The sequence below is a fragment of the Triticum aestivum genome, chromosome 5B (genome assembly GCF_018294505.1).
Source record: "Triticum aestivum cultivar Chinese Spring chromosome 5B, IWGSC CS RefSeq v2.1, whole genome shotgun sequence".
NCBI classification, from domain to species: domain Eukaryota; kingdom Viridiplantae; phylum Streptophyta; class Magnoliopsida; order Poales; family Poaceae; genus Triticum; species Triticum aestivum.
In genome coordinates this window covers 701,739,850-701,761,413 of record NC_057807.1, presented here as the reverse complement: position 1 = coordinate 701,761,413, position 21,564 = coordinate 701,739,850, and the positions used below count along the sequence as shown (strand labels likewise).

Below are 21,564 nucleotides of genomic sequence, written 5' to 3'. Positions count from 1 at the left end.
GTTTTTCGACTTCTCCATCTACATGAAAAATGTGCACCTCTGTTTGTGTTTCTTCATTTAATGCTGAGATACATGTAAGCTCGCATAAATTAATGTTGCAACTTTCTTGAAAGAGCTGTTTTATTTTAAGAATGCTAAAGAAGTATTCAAGTTTTTTTGAAAGGTTTGTAGTATTTGTTTAAGAGCACTAAATGGTACTATATATATCGCGCTATTCGTCACCCTGGGTGAGAAATAGTTATTCTTCACCCCTTCTCTATTTTGACATCGATGCACCGTATTTTTACGTTTCATAATTTTTTTCTTATTTCATACATAAAAAGAGAACCTAAAAAAGTATGTACTCACAGTAAAAAATTATGTAAAATTATGAATGTAAAAACATAATATAAAACACACATAAAATATAATTTTTCTGGTATTATAACCTACTCCCTCCGTCCCATAATGTAAGACGTTTTTTGGCACTACACTAGTGTTAAAAAACGTCTTATATTATGGGACGGAGAGAGTATATTTTTGTGTTTTTATACCAAATTTTACATATTGAATCAATATGTATGTAACTATTTATATTCTAAACATAATTTATTTAGGAAGCGGTCGTTAGATTACCTCGGGTGAAGAATAACTTATTCTGCACCTGGATGACGAATAGTAACATGTTAAAATATTCAAAATGTCTTATAACTCAGAACAGAGTTGATACTCCCAAAAAGTAGTCTAGTTTAAAAATGCTACAAGTTGGCTACTACCTACGTCCTGATTTATTAGTCCCCTTTCGTAATCTATGTCACATTTTGATCTTAAATTTAACTAACAAAATGTTAATGCATGTCATAAAAGATAATATAATTGAAAACCATGTTCAAATATTTTGTTAGTTAAATCTCTAGTCAAAATTTGGCCTAAAATACAAAGGGAACTTATAAACCAAGACGGAGGTAGTACATGCTAAAATAGAAAAAACTACTCCCTCCATTCCATAATGTAAGACGTTTTATGGCACTACACTAGTGTTAAAAAACGTCTTATATTATCGGACGGGGAGAGTATATTTTTGTGTTTTTATACCAAATTTTACATATTGAATCAATATGTATGTAACTATTTATATTCTAAACTTAATTTTTTTAGAAAGCGGTCATAAGATTACCTCGGGTGAAGAAAATAACTTATTCTGCACCTGGATGACGAATAGTAACATGTTAAAATATTCAAAATATCTTATAACTCAGAACAGAGGTGATACTCCCCAAAAGAAGTGGTCTAGTTTAAGAATGCTACTTGTTGGCTACTACCTACGTCCTGATTTATTAGTCCCCTTTCGTAATCTATGCCACATTTTGATCTTAAATTTAACTAACAAAATGTTAATGCATGTCATAAAAGATAATATAATTGAAAACTATGTTCAAATATTTTGTTAGTTAAATCTCTAGTCAAAATTTGGCCTAAAATACAAAGGGAACTTATAAACCAGGACGGAGGTAGTACATGCTAAAACAGAAAAAACTACTCCCTCCGTTCCATAATGTAAGACGTTTTTTGGCACTACACTAGTGTTAAAAAACGTCTTATATTATGGGACGGAGAGAGTATATTTTTGTGTTTTTATACCAAATTTTACATATTGAATCAATATGTATGTAACTATTTATATTCTAAACGTAATTTATTTAGAAAGCGGTCGTAAGATTACCTCGGGTGAAGAATAACTTATTCTGCACCTGGATGACGAATAGTAACATGTTAAAATATTCAAAATGTCTTATAACTCAGAACAGAGGTGATACTCCCCAAAAGAAGTGGTCTAGTTTAAGAATGCTACAAGTTGGCTACTACCTCCGTCCTGATTTATTAGTCCCCTTTCGTAATCTATGCCACATTTTGATCTTAAATTTAACTAACAAAATGTTAATGCATGTCATAAAAGATAATATAATTGAAAACTATGTTCAAATATTTTGTTAGTTAAATCTCTAGTCAAAATTTGGCCTAAAATACAAAGGGAACTTATAAACCAGGACGGAGGTAGTACATGCTAAAATAGACAAAACTACTCCCTCCGTTCCATAACATAAGACGTTTTTTGGCACTACACTAGTGTTAAAAAACGTCTTATATTATGGGACGGAGAGAGTATATTTTTGTGTTTTTATACCAAATTTTACATATTGAATCAATATGTATGTAACTATTTATATTCTAAACGTAATTTATTTAGAAAGCGGTCGTAAGATTACCTCGGGTGAAGAATAACTTATTCTGCACCTGGATGACGAATAGTAACATGTTAAAATATTCAAAATGTGCTATAACTCAGAACAGAGGTGATACTCCCCAAAAGAAGTGGTCTAGTTTAAGAATGCTACTTGTTGGCTACTACCTCCGTCCTGATTTATTAGCCCCCTTTCGTAATCTATGCCACATTTTGATCTTAAATTTAACTAACAAAATGTTAATGCATGTCATAAAAGATAATATAATTGAAAACTATGTTCAAATATTTTGTTAGTTAAATCTCTAGTCAAAATTTGGCCTAAAATACAAAGGGAACTTATAAACCAGGACGGAGGTAGTACATGCTAAAACAGAAAAAACTACTCCCTCCGTTCCATAATGTAAGACGTTTTTTGGCACTACACTAGTGTTAAAAAACGTCTTATATTATGGGACGGAGAGAGTATATTTTTGTGTTTTTATACCAAATTTTACATATTGAATCAATATGTATGTAACTATTTATATTCTAAACGTAATTTACTTAGGAAGCGGTCGTAAGATTATCTCGGGTGAAGAATAACTTATTCTGCACCTGGATGACGAATAGTAACATGTTAAAATATTCAAAATGTCTTATAACTCAGAACAGAGGTGATACTCCCCAAAAGAAGTGGTCTAGTTTAAGAATGCTACTTGTTGGCTACTACCTCCGTCCTGATTTATTAGTCCCCTTTCGTAATCTATGCCACATTTTGATCTTAAATTTAACTAACAAAATGTTAATGCATGTCATAAAAGATAATATAATTGAAAACTATGTTCAAATATTTTGTTAGTTAAATCTCTAGTCAAAATTTGGCCTAAAATACAAAGGGAACTTACAAACCAGGACGGAGGTAGTACATGCTAAAACAGAAAAAACTACTCCCTCCGTTCCATAATGTAAGACGTTTTTTGGCACTACACTAGTGTTAAAAAACGTCTTATATTATGGGACGGAGAGAGTATATTTTTGTGTTTTTATACCAAATTTTACATATTGAATCAATATGTATGTAACTATTTATATTCTAAACGTAATTTATTTAGAAAGCGGTCGTAAGATTACCTCGGGTGAAGAATAACTTATTCTGCACCTGGATGACGAATAGTAACATGTTAAAATATTCAAAATGTCTTATAACTCAGAACAGAGGTGATACTCCCCAAAAGAAGTGGTCTAGTTTAAGAATGCTACTTGTTGGCTACTACCTCCGTCCTGATTTATTAGTCCCCTTTCGTAATCTATGCCACATTTTGATCTTAAATTTAACTAACAAAATGTTAATGCATGTCATAAAAGATAATATAATTGAAAACTATGTTCAAATATTTTGTTAGTTAAATCTCTAGTCAAAATTTGGCCTAAAATACAAAGGGAACTTACAAACCAGGACGGAGGTAGTACATGCTAAAACAGAAAAAACTACTCCCTCCGTTCCATAATGTAAGACGTTTTTTGGCACTACACTAGTGTTAAAAAACGTCTTATATTATGGGACGGAGAGAGTATATTTTTGTGTTTTTATACCAAATTTTACATATTGAATCAATATGTATGTAACTATTTATATTCTAAACGTAATTTATTTAGAAAGCGGTCGTAAGATTACCTCGGGTGAAGAATAACTTATTCTGCACCTGGATGACGAATAGTAACATGTTAAAATATTCAAAATGTCCTATAACTCAGAACAGAGGTGATACTCCCCAAAAGAAGTGGTCTAGTTTAAGAATGCTACTTGTTGGCTACTACCTCCGTCCTGATTTATTAGCCCCCTTTCGTAATCTATGCCACATTTTGATCTTAAATTTAACTAACAAAATGCTAATGCATGTCATAAAAGATAATAGAATTGAAAACTATGTTCAAATATTTTGTTAGTTAAATGTCTTGTCAAAATTTGGCCTAAAATAAAAAAGGGAACTTATAAACCAGGACGGAGGTAGTACATGCTAAAACAGAAAAAACTACTCCCTCCGTTCCATAATGTAAGACGTTTTTGGCACAACACTAGTGTTAAAAAACATCTTATATTATGGGACGGAGAGAGTATATTTTTGTGTTTTTATACCAAATTTTACATATTGAATCAATATGTATGTAACTATTTATATTCTAAACGTAATTTACTTAGGAAGCGGTCGTAAGATTATCTCGGGTGAAGAATAACTTATTCTGCACCTGGATGACGAATAGTAACATGTTAAAATATTTAAAATGTCTTATAACTCAGAACAGAGGTGATACTCCCCAAAAGAAGTGGTCTGGTTTAAGAATGCTACTTGTTGGCTACTACATCTGTCCTGATTTATTAGTCCCCTTTCGTAATCTATGCCATATTTTGATCTTAAATTTAACTAACAAAATGTTAATGCATGTCATAAAAGATAATATAATTGAAAACTATGTTCAAATATTTTGTTAGTTAAATCTCTTGTCAAAATTTGGCCTAAAATACAAAGGGAACTTATAAACCAGGACGGAGGTAGTACATTCTAAAAAAGAAAAAACTACTTCCTCCGTTCCATAATGTAAGACGTTTTTTGGCACTACACTAGTGTTAAAAACGTCTTATATTATGGGACGGAGAGAGAGAGTATATTTTTGTGTTTTTATACCAAATTTTACATATTGAATCAATATGTATGTAACTATTTATATTCTAAACGTAATTTATTTAGAAAGCGGTCGTAAGATTACCTCGGGTGAAGAATAACTTATTCTGCACCTGGATGACGAATAGTAACATGTTAAAATATTCAAAATGTCTTATAACTCAGAACAGAGGTGATACTCCCCAAAAGAAGTGGTCTAGTTTAAGAATGCTACTTGTTGGCTACTACCTCCGTCCTGATTTATTAGTCCCCTTTCGTAATCTATGCCACATTTTGATCTTAAATTTAACTAACAAAATGTTAATGCATGTCATAAAAGATAATATAATTGAAAACTATGTTCAAATATTTTGTTAGTTAAATCTCTAGTCAAAATTTGGCCTAAAATACAAAGGGAACTTATAAACCAGGACGGAGGTAGTACATGCTAAAACAGAAAAAACTACTCCCTCCGTTCCATAATGTAAGACGTTTTTTGGCACTACACTAGTGTTAAAAAACGTCTTATATTATGGGACGGAGAGAGTATATTTTTGTGTTTTTATACCAAATTTTACATATTGAATCAATATGTATGTAACTATTTATATTCTAAACGTAATTTATTTAGAAAGCGGTCGTAAGATTACCTCGGGTGAAGAATAACTTATTCTGCACCTGGATGACGAATAGTAACATGTTAAAATATTCAAAATGTCTTATAACTCAGAACAGAGGTGATACTCCCGAAAAGAAGTGGTCTAGTTTAAGAATGTTACTTGTTGGCTACTACCTCCGTCCTGATTTATTAGTCCCCTTTCGTAATCTATGCCACATTTTGATCTTAAATTTAACTAACAAAATTTTAATGCATGTCATAAAAGATAATATAATTGAAAATTATGTTCAAATATTTTGTTAGTTAAATCTCTAGTCAAAATTTGGCCTAAAATACAAAGGGAACTTATAAACCAGGACGGAAGTAGTACATGCTAGAACAGAAAAAACTACTCCCTCCGTTCCATAATGTAAGACGTTTTTTGGCACTACACTAGTGTTAAAAAATGTCTTATATTATAGGACGGAGAGAGTATATTTTTTTGTTTTTATACCAAATTTTACATATTGAATCAAAATGTATGTAACTATTTATATTCTAAACGTAATTTATTTAGGAAGCGGTCGTAAGATTACCTCGGGTGAAGAATAACTTATTCTGCACCTGGATGACGAATAGTAACATGTTAAAATATTCAAAATGTCTTATAACTCAGAACAGAGGTGATACTCCTCAAAAGAAGTGGTCTTGTTTAAGAATGCTACATGTTGGCTACTACCTCCGTCCTGATTTATTAGTCCCTTTCGTAATCTATGCCACATTTCGTAATCTATACCTAGAGGGGGGGGGGGTGAATAGGCAACTAACAATTTTTAAGCTTTTCTTTACCAAATTAAACTTTGCAACAAAATAGGTTGTCTAGATATGCAACTATGTGAGCAACCTATATGATGCAATAACAACTAACACAAGAGCAAGCAAGGGATACAACACAAGTAGGCTTGCAAGAGTAAAGGCACGAAATAACCAAGAGTGGAGCCGTTGGAGACGAGGATGTGTTACCGGAGTTCCTTCCTTTTAAGGGGAAGTACGTCTCTATTAGAGCGGTGTAGAGGCACAATGCTCCCCAAGAAGCCACTAGGGCCACCATATTCTCCTCACGCCCTCACACAATGCGAGATGCCATGATTCCACTATTGGTGCCCTTGAAGGCGGCAACCGGACCTTTACAAACAAGGTTGGGGCAATCTCCACAACAATTGGAGGCTCCCAATGAAACTACGAAGCTTCACCACAATGGAATATGGCCTCGAGGTGACCTCAACCATCTAGGGTGCTCAAACACCCAAGAGTAACAAAATACACACTAGAAAGTATGCGGGAAGTAAATATCCTTTGGTGAAAGTGTAGATCTAGGTCTCCTCCTTCAAACCCTAGCAAATCAACAAGTTTGAGTGGCTAGAGAGAGTGATCGGGCAAGAGAGCTTGAGAGCATCAATAGTGGAGTGAGAGAGGGGTAAGAGGTGGGCGTGGTAGGTAGAGGAACCACCTTATATAGCAGCCCACTAAAATCCAACCGTTACTGCGTTTTCAGTACTGCAGCGGTACAACCGCTCCTTGTCCTGGTACAACCGGGACTCACGATGTAGCTGCAGAACCCTACCAGGCGGTACAACCGGGCCATCGGGCAGTAGTACCGGTCATTAGCAAATAACCGGACCAACCGCCCAGCCACCGCACAACTACCGCACCGAAACAGAACGGAGTCACCCTTGAGGGCGGTAGTTGGGCGGTGCAGGGCCGGTGCAACCGCCTGGCCTTGATCGGTTGAGCGGCTAAGGAATGAGCGGAAGAACCGCTCGAACCTCCGGTTGTACCGGTTGAAAAGGAACAACCGGACCAACCGGGCCACCACCGCCCAGCCACTGCATCAGAACAGAAGCCTGACCGGTACATGGGCGGTGCATGGCCGGAATAACCGCTGCTGGTCATTGTAGAGATAGGTGGCGGTACCACCGCCCGGAGGCAGCGGTACCACCGCTCGACAATGGCAGAGAAGCGTCAGGAGCCAGCGGTACTACCACTCGGACGAGCGGTACAACCGCTGGGAATACACAACAAAGATTAGATTAAAATGGAGGCACTCTCTCGACAAGAAGAGGGGTGATGGAGGTGTACGAGAATGAAATCCCCTATTCTTTCCAAAGTGGATTCCCTCTTGATAGTACGGGATCCCTACGACCAAAGAGATAAAAGTGTAGAGGATTCTGTCTTCAACGATTCCTTCGAGAGAGAACCACTAATCGATGAAAGCCTAATCATTGAGAACCTGAAACATTTAGCACAGGATTAGACCAACAAATGTTTGTCATCATCATCCAAAACATAAGGAAGGGAAATGCCCTTTCAATCTCTCCCTTTTTGGTGGATGATGACAACAACACGATATAAGATAGAAGACTATAGAATCTAGACGGAGCTCCCCCTAGATGTGAGCCCCAGGTCGAGACTCCCCCTAGATTTTATAGGCTAGTCACAAAAAGCATATAACATGAAGGTAGCCAACACAATGAAACAAGAGCAATACTACCAATAAAAACCAACAAGCATAAAGAAGAGATAGCAGGAGTGGCACAAAATCCACACAAATCAAACGAGAATGACCAAAGTTCAACTGGAGACTAGAGACAAGTTCAACATGAGACACACACTACGCAACCACCCATGCAACTCCCGAGTCCTATCACACTCTCTCCCCCTTTGGCATCAGGACACCAAAAAGGAAGAGAGCGAAGCTATCGCCCCAGGCTCAGTCGTCCTCGTCTGACTCCTCGGTAGCATCTAGATCTTCATCATTGTCAGAATCTTCACCATCATCAGAAACTTCATCATCGTCCCGATCTGAGTCCTCCATGATATCATCAGCAGCAGTAACGGTGGTGGAGGGCTGAGGAGGGGCTTCATCATCAGTCCAGGTGCTGTGGGAAGATATCCAACGCTCCTCCGGTGTGATGCTCTTCTCAGAATCACTCTGAACTGACATGCTGAGGTGCCTCATCATAGCAATTTGGCGACGCCGCGCAAGCTTCTCATTGACATGTGCCTCATACATCCTCTTCTGGATGTCAGACTGAAGGCAGAAAGTCTTCTTCACCTTGGCAGCGAGCTTGTCCACCCACGAGGGCTTGGCCCCTGGTTCCAACTCAAAATCCTCATCATCAGAAGTGGCATAGACATCCTCCGGAGCATTAGCAGGGAAACGTGGCTCGACATGCTTCTCCTTCTTAAGGAGCTTGACTTCATGATTGGTAAGATTGTCAGGAGAGGTGAGGGGCTCTCCAGGAAGGCGAACACCCCACACGGAGTTCAGAAAGCACATGACAAACGGAGCATAAATGGGGACCTTCCTGTAGATGACCATGTTGTACATCTCGTGCCACAGCCAGTTGGACACATCAAACGTCTCCCCAGATCCAACCTTGGTCTTCATAGCAACCATCAAGTCAACAAGATAGCCATGGATTTCATCTTGATTCCCCACTTTGGGCAGAAGCACATTGCGAAAAACACGATGCATGATGTCATAGACCTTCACCAAATCCTTAGATTCACTAATAATACCACGGCCCCGAATGTACAGAGGGGCAAGCTTCTCCTTAGGCATGGGGTCAGGATGATCATGGGGGCGAATGCCACCCCTTCCTTCCAGACCGGTATCATCGTACCCAATAGCATTGCAGAAGGTCCTCGAGGGAACTTGAAAGAGCTCATCACAACACATGAAAGTGAGGGTGCGCGCGTCATCTTCTCCAAAGTGAACGGTGGCATAGAACAGATGGATGAGTTGAACATCAAAGTCACAGTTGACGGACATGATCTTGACAAGATCAAACTCCTCACAGAGAGCCAAAGCCTCACCAAAATACTCCAGGTTGTTCCGCCAATGATCAAGATCGATGATCCACTACTTGGCATATCTGTTCTTGTTGTCCTCAAAGAGTTCATGAACAATCACTACAAGAAACCTGTTAATCCATGACGGATTTTTGATGACATTTTCAGAATCTGTCATGGATGGGCTAATACAACCCCGCAAGCCCGCCGAAGCCCGCTAAAGCCCGGTTAATTGTTCCCCGTATAAAAAAAACCTAACCCTAGCTCCCTTCACTTCGGCCCCTCCCTCCTCCGCAGTCCCCTCCCATTCCCCATCGTCTCCCGCACATCGCCCCCACCTCGCCGCCTCCCTACTCCCACGGCTCGCCGCCGGCCCTCTCCTCCTCTCACCTCGCGGCTCCGGCGGCTGCTAGATCCGCCACAAGCCCCACCCATCCACCCCTCTCGCGACCCATCTCTCTCTCTCTCTCTCTCTCTCCCTCTCCTACGAACCCTCGCGCCGCCAGCAATGTCCGCCGATTCCGGCGATGTCCAGCACCGCGCAGCACGCTCACAAGCTCTTCTCCGACCCATCCGGCCTCCAGTACGGCTGGATCCGCCGTCCCCGGCCTCTGGCGCATGTCCATGACCCCTAGCCCATGGCTAGGGTTTCTGTGGCGTCGCGTCCGTCGCCGGTGCGGCTCCAGCGGCTCCTCTCCATCGTACATCGCGCCCCCTCGCGCCCTCTCCTCCTCCTAGATGGCGCTCCTTCGCTCGGTGTGCTTGCACGCGTTGGTCTGGACGGTGGCGACCCTGACCCCATCTGCCGCGAGCGCCGAGGAAGGAGGAGGTCGTCACGAGGGAGTACACCATCAACCTCCACAAGCGCCTCCATGGCTGGTATGCGACCTCCCAGCACTGTTACTTCTGCCCACTCTCTCGTTCCAGCTGCAAGATCCGACTTGGTTCACCACGCCGTCCTACTGTATTCTATCCAGCGGCTCCTCTCTGTTGTTTATTTATTCTATTAACTCATGCTACAATATTTCTCAATATTAATCTGTCCGGTATAACATTTATAGTCTAGTAGCAAATTAGTTTTATAGTCAATAAACTGTCTAATGCTTTCTTGGTTTGATTAAAATTACAGTGACAATCAGGTAGCCGTAGTTTTAGTTGACGGTAGTTGGTATCGATGAATCTCAAGTGGCAAGTATTCTGAGTTATTTTTAAAACTTATAACATGATCTTGGACCCATAATGGATGATCGATGCATAATTCTTCTATGCTGCATGATGTGTGTGTTTCTCTTTTCTTGTATTATTAACCGATTCTCGTAATCACTTCATATGTATCTCCATCTTTTATGTTCAGCAATAATCTGTGCGAAAAGGTTGATCTTCAAACTGGAAAAGTATCATACTTATCTTAGCATGTCTCATGTTCGCAACATCTATGACCTCAGTTATTCATTCTGTACTGAATTTCACGCCTTGTTGCTTAACACTGTCATTTCTGTTGTTTTAGTTCTGCAGCTCATGGACGGGAAAATGTATAGTGAAGGCCTAACACTTCTGGGTGGTAGATTGCTATATTAACCTCAAATTTGTTTTTGAAGTCTTTGCATAACAATTGCTATGTTTAATATAATAGACCTATTTTCCTATGTGTTTTGATTCGACCATCTCCTGGTGTTCATGTGTCTTGATTCAGCTTGTACCTTAATAAGTATTTTCCTATGTGTTTTGATTCAACCATCTCCTGGTGTTCATGTATCTTGATTCAGCTTGTACCTTAATAACTATTTTCCCATTTGTTTTCATTCGACCATCTCCTGGTGTCATGTGTATTGACTTGGCTTGCACCTTAATAACTATTTAGCAATCACATAAGCCATGCAATATATTAATTTGTAGTTTTCCGCATCGTGTATATTGTTTGTTATTGATGCCATTGTTTTTGGCGTATATACTTGTTATTCTCGTTTGTACGTACCGTAAGATTTCAGAACTTAGGACAAAATCGTATCTGCTATTCTGTTGTGCATTTTGTATCTTTCCAGAACCAAAAGAGAAAAGTAGAATTTACCCCTTCTTAATGCCTAATAAAACGGAATGTTGAACTCGTTCCATCACTTCCAGAAGGCTGTTTGATATATCGGGAAAAGGGAGTTATCAACTTTATGTATTACAGGATGTCGCTTTAAGTTCTAGCATTTTTGTCTTTCTGTATTGTGGAAACATATTAACTTGTGTGGCATATTTCTCTAGTGATGTGAAGTGTATATACTAATGCAGTATTATTAGGTTTGTTCTGATTTCTCTAACGGTGTCTCAAAGTTCTCGATGTTTGCTATTTATAGTGCTCATGCTGTATTTGGGGATTGTTTCCTAGCTCAGGTGTCCACTGATCAGTGAGGAAGGTTGACGATGACAACTTAACGACTGAATCATCCCCACTGGCATAATTAAAGAGAGCTGGAGACAAATGAACTTGGTGTATTAATTCTTTAGGACCTTCATCAACAGCAGCAGCCACTACTACATGCTCACACCACAGTATGTATTCAGTCATAACTACTATATAGATACACTTGCCTGAACTGTTATGCGAACCATCGTTGGCTGCATAGCTCTCATGTTCATCATTACTTCTAGCCTCGATGCATAGCTCTTATGCTCTTGCATTACTGGTAGAGATTAAATTGTCATAGTCCATTATATAAGTTCTCTAGGTTTGATTGATTTGCTCTATCCAAATCAAAATATAATAATCAAAAAAATTAACTGCAATGTAACTTTGAAAATGTCTTCACCTTGAACATTTCTTTAATTCTTGCTTTCTCTACCACTGAATGCTATTATTTATAATCTGCTTCCTCAATTCCAAATTAATTGAATCTAACCAAATCTATAGGAAGCTATATCAACATCTCCACCACAGAATTAGTTTCATTAGATTCATTGTAAAATATATTTTTGTAATAGAGTCCACTTGGTTGTTCTTGATAATATAATATACCTATTAGGTTTATTCTCACAGGTAGATAGGTGTCTATATTTACATAAGAAAAATGACACATAATTAGTTTGTAACCATGGCAGTTTTCTTTCCAGTAATTTGGTAAAGGTACATGCGGCTGCATAACAAGGTTAAGCCCTCAGCCTTCTGGCATGGGTAAGCTCCTATGCCCTCCAGAATGATTTGAATTATTTGGCATTATGTTGCTCGTGATTAGCCATTGATGTTGTGTTGCTGCAACGAAACACTATTGTTGATTATTGAAAGAAAAGCATTCCTAGCATAACTCTTAGGTATATAGGTTTACCTATACCTCATGAGTGACGTCCAAATCATGTGATTTTTTTATGTTTTAGATCATAATAAATACTATTTCTGTTGTTGTAATTAACTTGCCATTTTGTAACAGAAGCATTTTGTTGTACAGATTTCCTTGGTGGTGAGAGCTGCAAAGGAAGTTTGAGCTGTAGAGGTGAAGCTGATGATAAAGTGTGTGTGTACAACTTGTATATTTGTTGATGTAATCTGGTTATTGAGAGCATTCGAACTAATGTTGGATGTGTTCTTTGGCACATTTTAGAAGGCCTGTACTCAGTGAAGTAATTGAATAGAAATTTATGAAATGGTCCAAATTATGGGTCTGTTCAATGGAAGTCATTTTGTGTTGTGAATGTTTGATCAATTATCTGTTATTGGTCGTGATGTGGCTGGTAGGATGAATGGGCCTTATTAAAATAAATGCACTAAACCGCCACACTAAAAAAATGGGCTAATGGGCCTGGCAGTGTGCCATGTCAGATCCACACCGGCGCCACGTAGATGCCATACGAGGTCCATATATTGGTACAGTCATGTAAATCCATGAAGGACTAGTCTGTCATGGAATACCGGGCCTATGGCGGGCCTGGGACTGATCGGTGACGGCCGAGAACTGTCATGGTAGTGCAGTTGCCAAATTATGACGCGATATACATGACGGATTCCAAGTCCGTCATGGACCTCCCTCCTTGATGGTTTTGCACTGTTCCATGACAGACTGAATCCGTCATGGATTAACAAGATTCTTGTAGTGAATTCGTACTTGCATCTCATTCTGAAACTGAACAGTGGTCCAACGAGGAGCTACGGGAACCACATAAGGATTCTTTGAGCAGAAGGATTCCCAATCCTTGGCTTTCCAATGGTGGAGTGGCATTATCACACATTGCTTGACAGCGGAAGACTTTTCACGGCGAGTGGGCTTGGTGGGGATCACAACTTCCTCTTCAGAGTCAGCCGGGCACGGAGCCCGTCGAACCCTCTTCTTGGTCTTGCGAGGAGAAGAGCGAGAACTGGAGCCACCTGAACACAAACACGAAGGGGACACACGAAACCAACAGGAATGAGAGGAAAGCATACGGAAAATGCAACACCATAGAAACCAGAACAGTGCTATGTGGTTCATATATTCCGGTTGAACCGGATCCCCCACCGGTAGAACCGCCCCACCGGTTGTACCGCCCGTCTGGGCGGTAGAACCGCTGACAGTGGCACTACCAGGGTAGTTAGATCTGTTCAAGACGTGCAAATCACTCAAGCAATATTCGGAGTTCTATGTACTGCATAGACACAAGAAAAACAACGATCTCTCCCAACCAAAGAACAAACACAAATCTAGGAGGATAAAGTAATGCCCTAAAACAAGAAGAAAACCTAGAACAAAGAACGAAGAACAAGGGCATTACCACCATCCATGGGAGAAGACCGGAAGGCTTCCACGGAGAGAATCCACGGAGAACCCTCGGGTCCGAAGCGCGGGGCGCACTCCGGGGCGAGGCAGAGGTGACCGGCAGCTAGGGCAAGGAGGAGGCGAACAGGGACGAAGGGAGAAAAGAAAAACTCTTTGCCCCGTCGGATATAAATAGGCCCATAGCCGCGCGGCGGTAGAACCGCTCCTAGGACCGGTTGTATGGCAAGTCCGGTGCTGACAGATTGTAGTGGGCGGTGCTTCCGTTTCCTGAAGGGCACCGGAAGTACCGCCCGGAGACAACCGGTAGAACCGGACGGAGAAGCCCCAGTGAAAATGGGCGGTATAACTGCCCACGCACCGAAAGCAACCCAACTGGGGCAGCACAACCAGGTATCAGCGGTAGAACCGCCCGTGACACCGGTTGTACCGCCCGACCACCAAAGCCCAGACCGAAAAGAAGAGAACAAGACAAACGGGACAACAAAAAGTGAAACCAAACACTAAGAGCAGGGAAAAGATCGAAAGGAAAACAAAAGCAACCGCACACAAGCAGAGCGAGCTCAGTCCTCTCTCTTAAGAGAGGGCGGTGGCCGAAGCCACCTATGTTTGAGTCTAATGGTATGGCACCGCGAAGAATTATCCTTGGGTCCATAACCAAAACTCGTATTTGAAACACAAGTACCATCAAAAATGGCTAATGCGACAGAGTTGATCAATTTATGCATAATGGGGGGAGGGAGAGTTCATTGAGAGAACAACACTCCCCCTATCTCCATGCCTACCCCTAAACTAGACAACAAGTTGAGTGTGGTGAGGGGTGCACGGGTTCAAGTCACATTGCTCGAATCAATGATATTTAGCGCATGCCTTAACTCGCGAAATCTTGCTTCATCCAAGGGCTTCGTGAAAATATTTGCAAGGTTATCATGAGTGTTGACATACTTGAGCTCGATCTCCCCTCGCCTAATGTGATCCCGGATGAAATGATACCTAATCTCAATATGCTTCGTCTTGAAGTGTTGCACCGGGTTGAGAGAAATCTTGATGGCACTTTCGTTGTCACACCAAAGAGGCACTTTGTCACAAGTGACACCGTATTCCTTTAAAGTTTGCCTCGTCCATAGGAGTTGTGCACAACAACTATCGGCCGCCACATACTCCGCTTCGGTGGACGAGAGAGACACACAACTTTGCTTTTTGGAAGACCAACTTACCAAAGAGCAACCAAGAAATTGGCACCCTCTGGAAGTGGACTTCCTATCCACTTTGTCTCCCGCCCAATCGGAATCCGTAAACCATTCAAGCTTGAAGTTTGCCCCCCTTGGGTACCATAAGCCAAAGTTTGGGGTATGAGCCAAATATCGAAAGATTCGCTTGACCGCCACATAGTGACTTTCCTTCGGTGCAGCTTGAAACCGTGCACACATCCCCACACTCAACATGATATCCGGTCTAGATGCACAAAGGTAAAGCAAGGAGCCAATCATGGAGCGATATACCTTTTGATCCACCGCTTTACCATTGGGATCAATGTCAAGTTGGCACTTGGTGGGCATTGGAGTAGAGGCCGGCTTGACATCACTTAACTTGAATCTCTTGAGCATATCTTGAGTGTATTTGGTTTGGTTGATGAAGGTACCTTCTCTTCTTTGTTTGATATCAAAACCAAGGCAGAACTTCAACTCTCCCATCGAAGACATCTTGAACTTAGAGGTCATGAGAGCATCAAATTCTTCATTGAAGGCTTTGTTAGGGGAACCAAAGATAATGTCATCAACATATAGTTGGCATACAAAAAACTCCCCTTTGACCTTCTTAGTAAAAAGAGTGGGATCGATTAGCCCCACTTCAAATCCACGATCTTGTAACAACTCGGTAAGGTGGTCATACCACGCACGTGGGGCTTGTTTAAGGCCATAGAGCGCCTTATCGAGTTGATACACATGATCCGGGAAGAAGGGATCCTCGAACCCGGGGGTTTGCTTGACATAGACCAACTCATTAATAGGACCATTAAGAAAAGCACTTTTAACATCCATTTGTTGCAACTTAAAGTTGTGATGGGAAGCATAAGCAATCAACAAACAAATGGATTCAAGGCGAGCAACGGGAGCAAAGGTTTCACCGTAGTCGATACCCTCGACTTGGGAGTAGCCTTGTGCTACCAATCTTGCCTTGTTGCGAATGATGTTCCCATGAGCATCTTGCTTGTTCTTGAAGATCCACTTGGTTCCAATGATGTTATGGTTCCCGGAAGGCCTTGGCACCAATCTCCACACCTTGTTGTACTCGAAGTTGTTGAGTTCTTCATGCATGGCATTAAGCCAATCCGAGTCTTCGAGCGCCTCATAGACCTTATGGGGTTCAACACAAGAGACAAACGCGTGATGTTCACAATAGTTTGCTAATTGTCTACGAGTGCTTACCCCCTTTCTTAGGCTTCCAACCACATTCTCCATGAGATGACCTTTGGTGGTGAGTTTGGAAGCAATCTTCGCGGCACGACGCTCCAATTCCTCCTCGGATGTCGAAGGAGGAGGGTTCACTTGATCATCTTGAGCGTCGTCATGAGCTTGTTCTTGATCTTGAACTTGCTCGAGGGGAAGAACTTGACCTTGGGAATCATGTAGAGGTTCACCACCATCTTGTGGTTGATCTTGCCCTTGGTCTAGTTCATGAGGGTGAGGGCCTTCACTTTGTTCTTCGGTAGCGTGTGGGTCTTGGGGAGGTGATGGATCCACTTGAGTGGAGCATTGTCCTTCTCCTTCGGCCACAAGGGGTTCCTCAATGGGTAGGATATGACCAATACCCATTCTTCTTATGTCTTGGGGAGGAATTCCATCACCTACATCACAAGTACCACTTTGCTCCACTTGGGAGCCGTTATTTTCGTCAAACTCTACGTTACACGTCTCCTCAATGAGTCTGTTGGACTTGTTGAGAACACGGTAAGCATGAGAGTTTGTAGCATAACCAACAAATATGCCCTCATGAGCTCTAGCCTCGAATTTAGACAAGCGAACACCTTTCTTGAGAATGAAACACTTACACCCAAACACTCGAAAGTACTTGAGATTGGGCTTGTTCCCGGTGAGTATCTCATACGGAGTCTTGTTCAAGCCTTTGCGGAGATAGAGCCGATTGGATGCATGACATGCTGTGTTGATGGCTTCGGCCTAAAAGTTGTATGGAGACTTGAACTCCACCATCATGGTTCTTGCCGCATCCATCAACGTCCGGTTCTTCCTCTCCGCAACACCATTTTGTTGAGGGGTATATGGTGCAGAATATTGATGCTTGATCCCTTCATCACTCAGAAACTCATCCAGGGTGTAGTTCTTGAACTCGGTGCCGTTGTCACTTCTTATTGTCAGGATCTTTGCATTATGTTGACGTTGAGCTTCATTTGCAAAGTCGATGACGGTTTGTTGAGTCTCACTCTTCCTCTTGAAGAAGTATACCCAAGTGTATCTTGAATAATCATCCACAATCACCAAGCAATACTTTCTACCCCCAAGACTATCAAAAGATGGAGGGCCGAAGAGGTCCATGTGTAGGAGCTCCAAGGGTCTCTTCGAGTAGATGATAGTCGTGGGAGGGTGAGCCTTCTCATGAAGCTTTCCTTCGATACAAGCACTGCAAACACGATCTTTGGCAAAAATAACATTCGTTAGTCCATGAACATGGTCCCCCTTGAGAAGACTTTGCAAAGACCTCATATTGACGTGGGCTAAACGGAGATGCCAAAGCCATCCCACATCAACTTTAGCCATTAGGCATGTCGCGGTCTTAGTGGGTTGCTCCGAAAAGTTAATCACATAGAGACCGTTCTCGACATGCCCAACAAAGGCTACTTTAAGAGTCTTGCTCCACAAGAGGGCCATGGTATCAATATCAAAGAAGGTGGCAAAGCCCATGAGTGCGAGTTGACAAACGGAAAGTAAATTGAACGCAAGGGACTCAACAAGCATGACTTTCTCGATCGTTAGATCATGAGAAATGACAACCTTGCCAAGACCCAATACCTTAGAATGTGAGGCATCACCCCATTCTACATTGGTGGGCATAGATGGGATCTTGTGCACGTCCACCACCAAGTCCTTGCTCCCGGTCATATGATTTGTTGCTCCACTATCGAGCAACCATGATCCCCCACCGGAAGCAAACACCTACAAGAGATCAATGCTTGGTTTTAGGTACCCATTGAGTAATGGGTCTTTTGATGTTAGTAACAAGGGTCTTAGGAACCCAAATAGACCATTCAATGTACTCATAAGGAGAACCAACAAATTTAGCATAAACATGCCCATCACTAGCACGGCACAACACATAAGATGGTTTAAAGTCGCCGGCTTTGTTGGGAGAGATGGCTTTGCACTCTTTGGCATCACCACTCTTCCCATTGTTCTTCTTCTCCTTAGGAGCACCTTCTCCCTCCTTCACAAAGGTTTGCGTGAGCGGAGGAGGTCGATCGGTCTTGCTCTTCTTCTCCTTGTTCTTCTTCTTCTTCTTGGACTTGGGTGAGAACCCAACTCCCTCCTTGCCCACAACTTCCTTTTGATTGCTCAAAAGGTCATTTAGGTTCTTCTCGCCTTGTATGCATGACACAAGACCTTTCTCGAGTTGTTCCTTCAACTTGGCATTCTCCTCCACAAGATGCACATGCTCACAACAAGGGTTAGTAGCATTTGCATTATCAATTAAGACCATGTGAGGAAATGTGGCCTTTTCCTTGGTTAGCTTAACTTGGAGTTGAGCATGAGACTCCTTGAGGGTAGCATGAGCACCTTTCAAGACCTTGTGGGCCTTGTCAAGTACATCAAACTCCTCCGTGAGTCTAACATGATCAACCCCAAGTTTAGCCTTCTCGGAAGCTAGAACACGAGACACAACAAGAGCATGATCAAGATCTTTTTTTAGTTTAGCATGACCATCGTTGTGTGACTCCTCAAGAGCCAAACGATGCTCACACTCTTCCTCAAGAGCATTAGAGAGATCCGATATCTCATCGGCATAGTCACGACTATGACTTTCCATCTTAGAGATGGTTTCTTCGTGAGCCTCGATCATGTCATTGGCTTCACCAAGTTGTTCCAAGAGAGCAACAAAGTGCTTCTTGGATTTGCCCTTGAGCTTACTCATGAAGGACTCAAATTCATTGATCTCCTCATTAGACCCCTTACCATTATCAAAGTCATCCGTTGAAGGAGGGTTAGGAATAATGGTGGTTTTGATGTTGGAGGTTACCTTGTTGGTGGCCTTAGCCATGAGGCACTTGGCGGTGATGTTCTCGTTAGGTGCATCGAAGAGAGACACTCGGGGAGTTGTGACAATGGCAACGGATGCCATGGCCATTGTTTCATCACCTTCATCATCATCGTCATCCTCACAGTATTCTTCTTGAACCACCAACCCGCGAGACGGAGTCTTCTTGGTGAAGTTGTTCTTGTTTGGGAAGGACTTGGCTTTGTCTTTTCGGATGAACTTGCCACCATTGTCTTCCCGCTTCTCGTAGGGACAATCCGCAACGAAATGGCTAACATTGCCACAGTTGAAACAGGTTCTAACTCGTTGCTTCCCCTTGAGGCCACTTGAGTTGTTCTTTTTGAAGTTGGGTCTTGTATTCTTCTTACTCCAAAACTGTCTTGAGGCAAGAGCCATGTGCTCATGATAATCATACTTCGTGTCCTCGGGGTTGCTCTCCTCATCTTCCTCATCTGCTTCTTCTTCCACACTAACCTTGGCCTTCAAGGCAAGATTGGGCTTCTTTGCCCTTTGGGAACGGAGCACCGCATTGTCGGCGGTCTTGTCCAAGATGCTCATTGCAACAAACTCATCCAACACTTCACCAGAGGTCATGGAGTGGAAGTCCGGTCTTTGGTGAATGATGGAGGACATGGCCTTGTTGTAGGGCATCATGGCCTTGAGGAACTTGCGCTTGATCCAATTGTCATCCGTGTCCTTGCTCCCATGATCTCTGAGTGCGACCGCGAGTTTGGTCACTCTTCGAAAGAGCTCACGAGGTTCTTCATCCTCTTTCATTGCAAACTCATCGGCTTCATCTTGCACCACTTCATAGTTGGAGCGTTGAATGCTAGAACTTCCTTGATAGAGACGCTTGACACATTTCCATGCTTCTTTAGCCATGGCATGAGGTCGAAGATGAGGGAGATCTTCGGGAAGGATTGCATCTTGGATGATGAAGAGAGCACTCTCATTGAATTGATTGTCCACTTCTTCTCGAGGGGTGAAGTTGCTTGGGTCATGACGATAGAAACCTTCTTCAATGATTCTCCAAAGGTTAGTATTCACATGTTTTAAATGACGCTTGAAGCGATAAACCCAAGAATCAAAATCTTCATTTTTCACATATTTAGGAGGAGGACCGGCATGATTCAAATGAGTAGAGGGGATCGGTCCTCTATACACTGGGGGTTCCACATTGGCAAAGATGCCGGTGCCATTTCTACCACTAGTAGAAGGACTCTTTTCATTATTAGCTTCCCCCTTGTCGGAGGTAGCATCCGTCACCTTGTTAGTGGGATCACCCACTTTCAACGGCGAGGTAGATAGTTTAAGTCCTTCTAGAAATTCAGTAAACATGCTTTTAACCTCGACCATCATGGAGGTTTTCAATGTGTCTAAAGCCACATTGAATTCCTCACGTGAGACCGAGGTTCCCCCTTCAGCCGAAGACGAGATGGGATTCACACCGGAGTGTTCCTCCGCACTGTCGTTGGTGTCAACCATACTCTTCGAACGGCAAAGTCCTTAATAAAGAGACGAGGCTCTGATACCAATTGAAAGGATCGATATGGTTGACTAGAGGGGGGGGTGAATAGGCAACTAACAATTTTTAAGCTTTTCTTTACCAAATTAAACTTTGGAACAAAATAGGTTGTCTAGATATGCAACTATGTGAGCAACCTATATGATGCAATAACAACTAACACAAGAGCAAGCAAGGGATACAACACAAGTAGGCTTGCAAGAGTAAAGGCACGAAATAACCAAGAGTGGAGCCGTTGGAGACGAGGATGTGTTACCGGAGTTCCTTCCTTTTAAGGGGAAGTACATCTCCGTTAGAGCGGTGTGGAGGCACAATGCTCCCCAAGAAGCCACTAGGGCCACCGTATTCTCCTCACGCCCTTACACAATGCAAGATGCCGTGATTCCACTATTGGTGCCCTTGAAGGCGGCAACCGGACCTTTACAAACAAGGTTGGGGCAATCTCCACAACAATTGGAGGCTCCCAACGAAACCACGAAGCTTCACCACAATGGAATATGGCCTCGAGGTGACCTCAACCATGTAGGGTGCTCAAACACCAAAGAGTAACAAAATCCACTCTAGAAAGTATGGGGGAAGTAAATATCCTTTGGTGGAACTGTAGATATAGGTCTCCTCCTTCAAACCCTAGCAAATCAACAAGTTTGAGTGGCTACAGAGAGAGATCGGGCAAGAGAGCTTGAGAGCATCAATGGTGGAGTGAGAGAGGTAAGAGGTGGGCGTGGTAG

General features: G+C 41.9%; 1 long non-coding RNA gene across 1 annotated transcript; it reads left to right on the top strand.

The window, feature by feature from the left end:
* Positions 1–9,588: 9,588 nt before the first annotated feature.
* On the top strand, positions 9,589–12,988 carry LOC123117811 (uncharacterized). The gene is made up of 3 exons (XR_006457524.1): positions 9,589–11,854; positions 12,413–12,473; positions 12,745–12,988. It is a non-coding gene; the product is annotated as an uncharacterized lncRNA (long non-coding RNA).
* Positions 12,989–21,564: the final 8,576 nt, after the last annotated feature.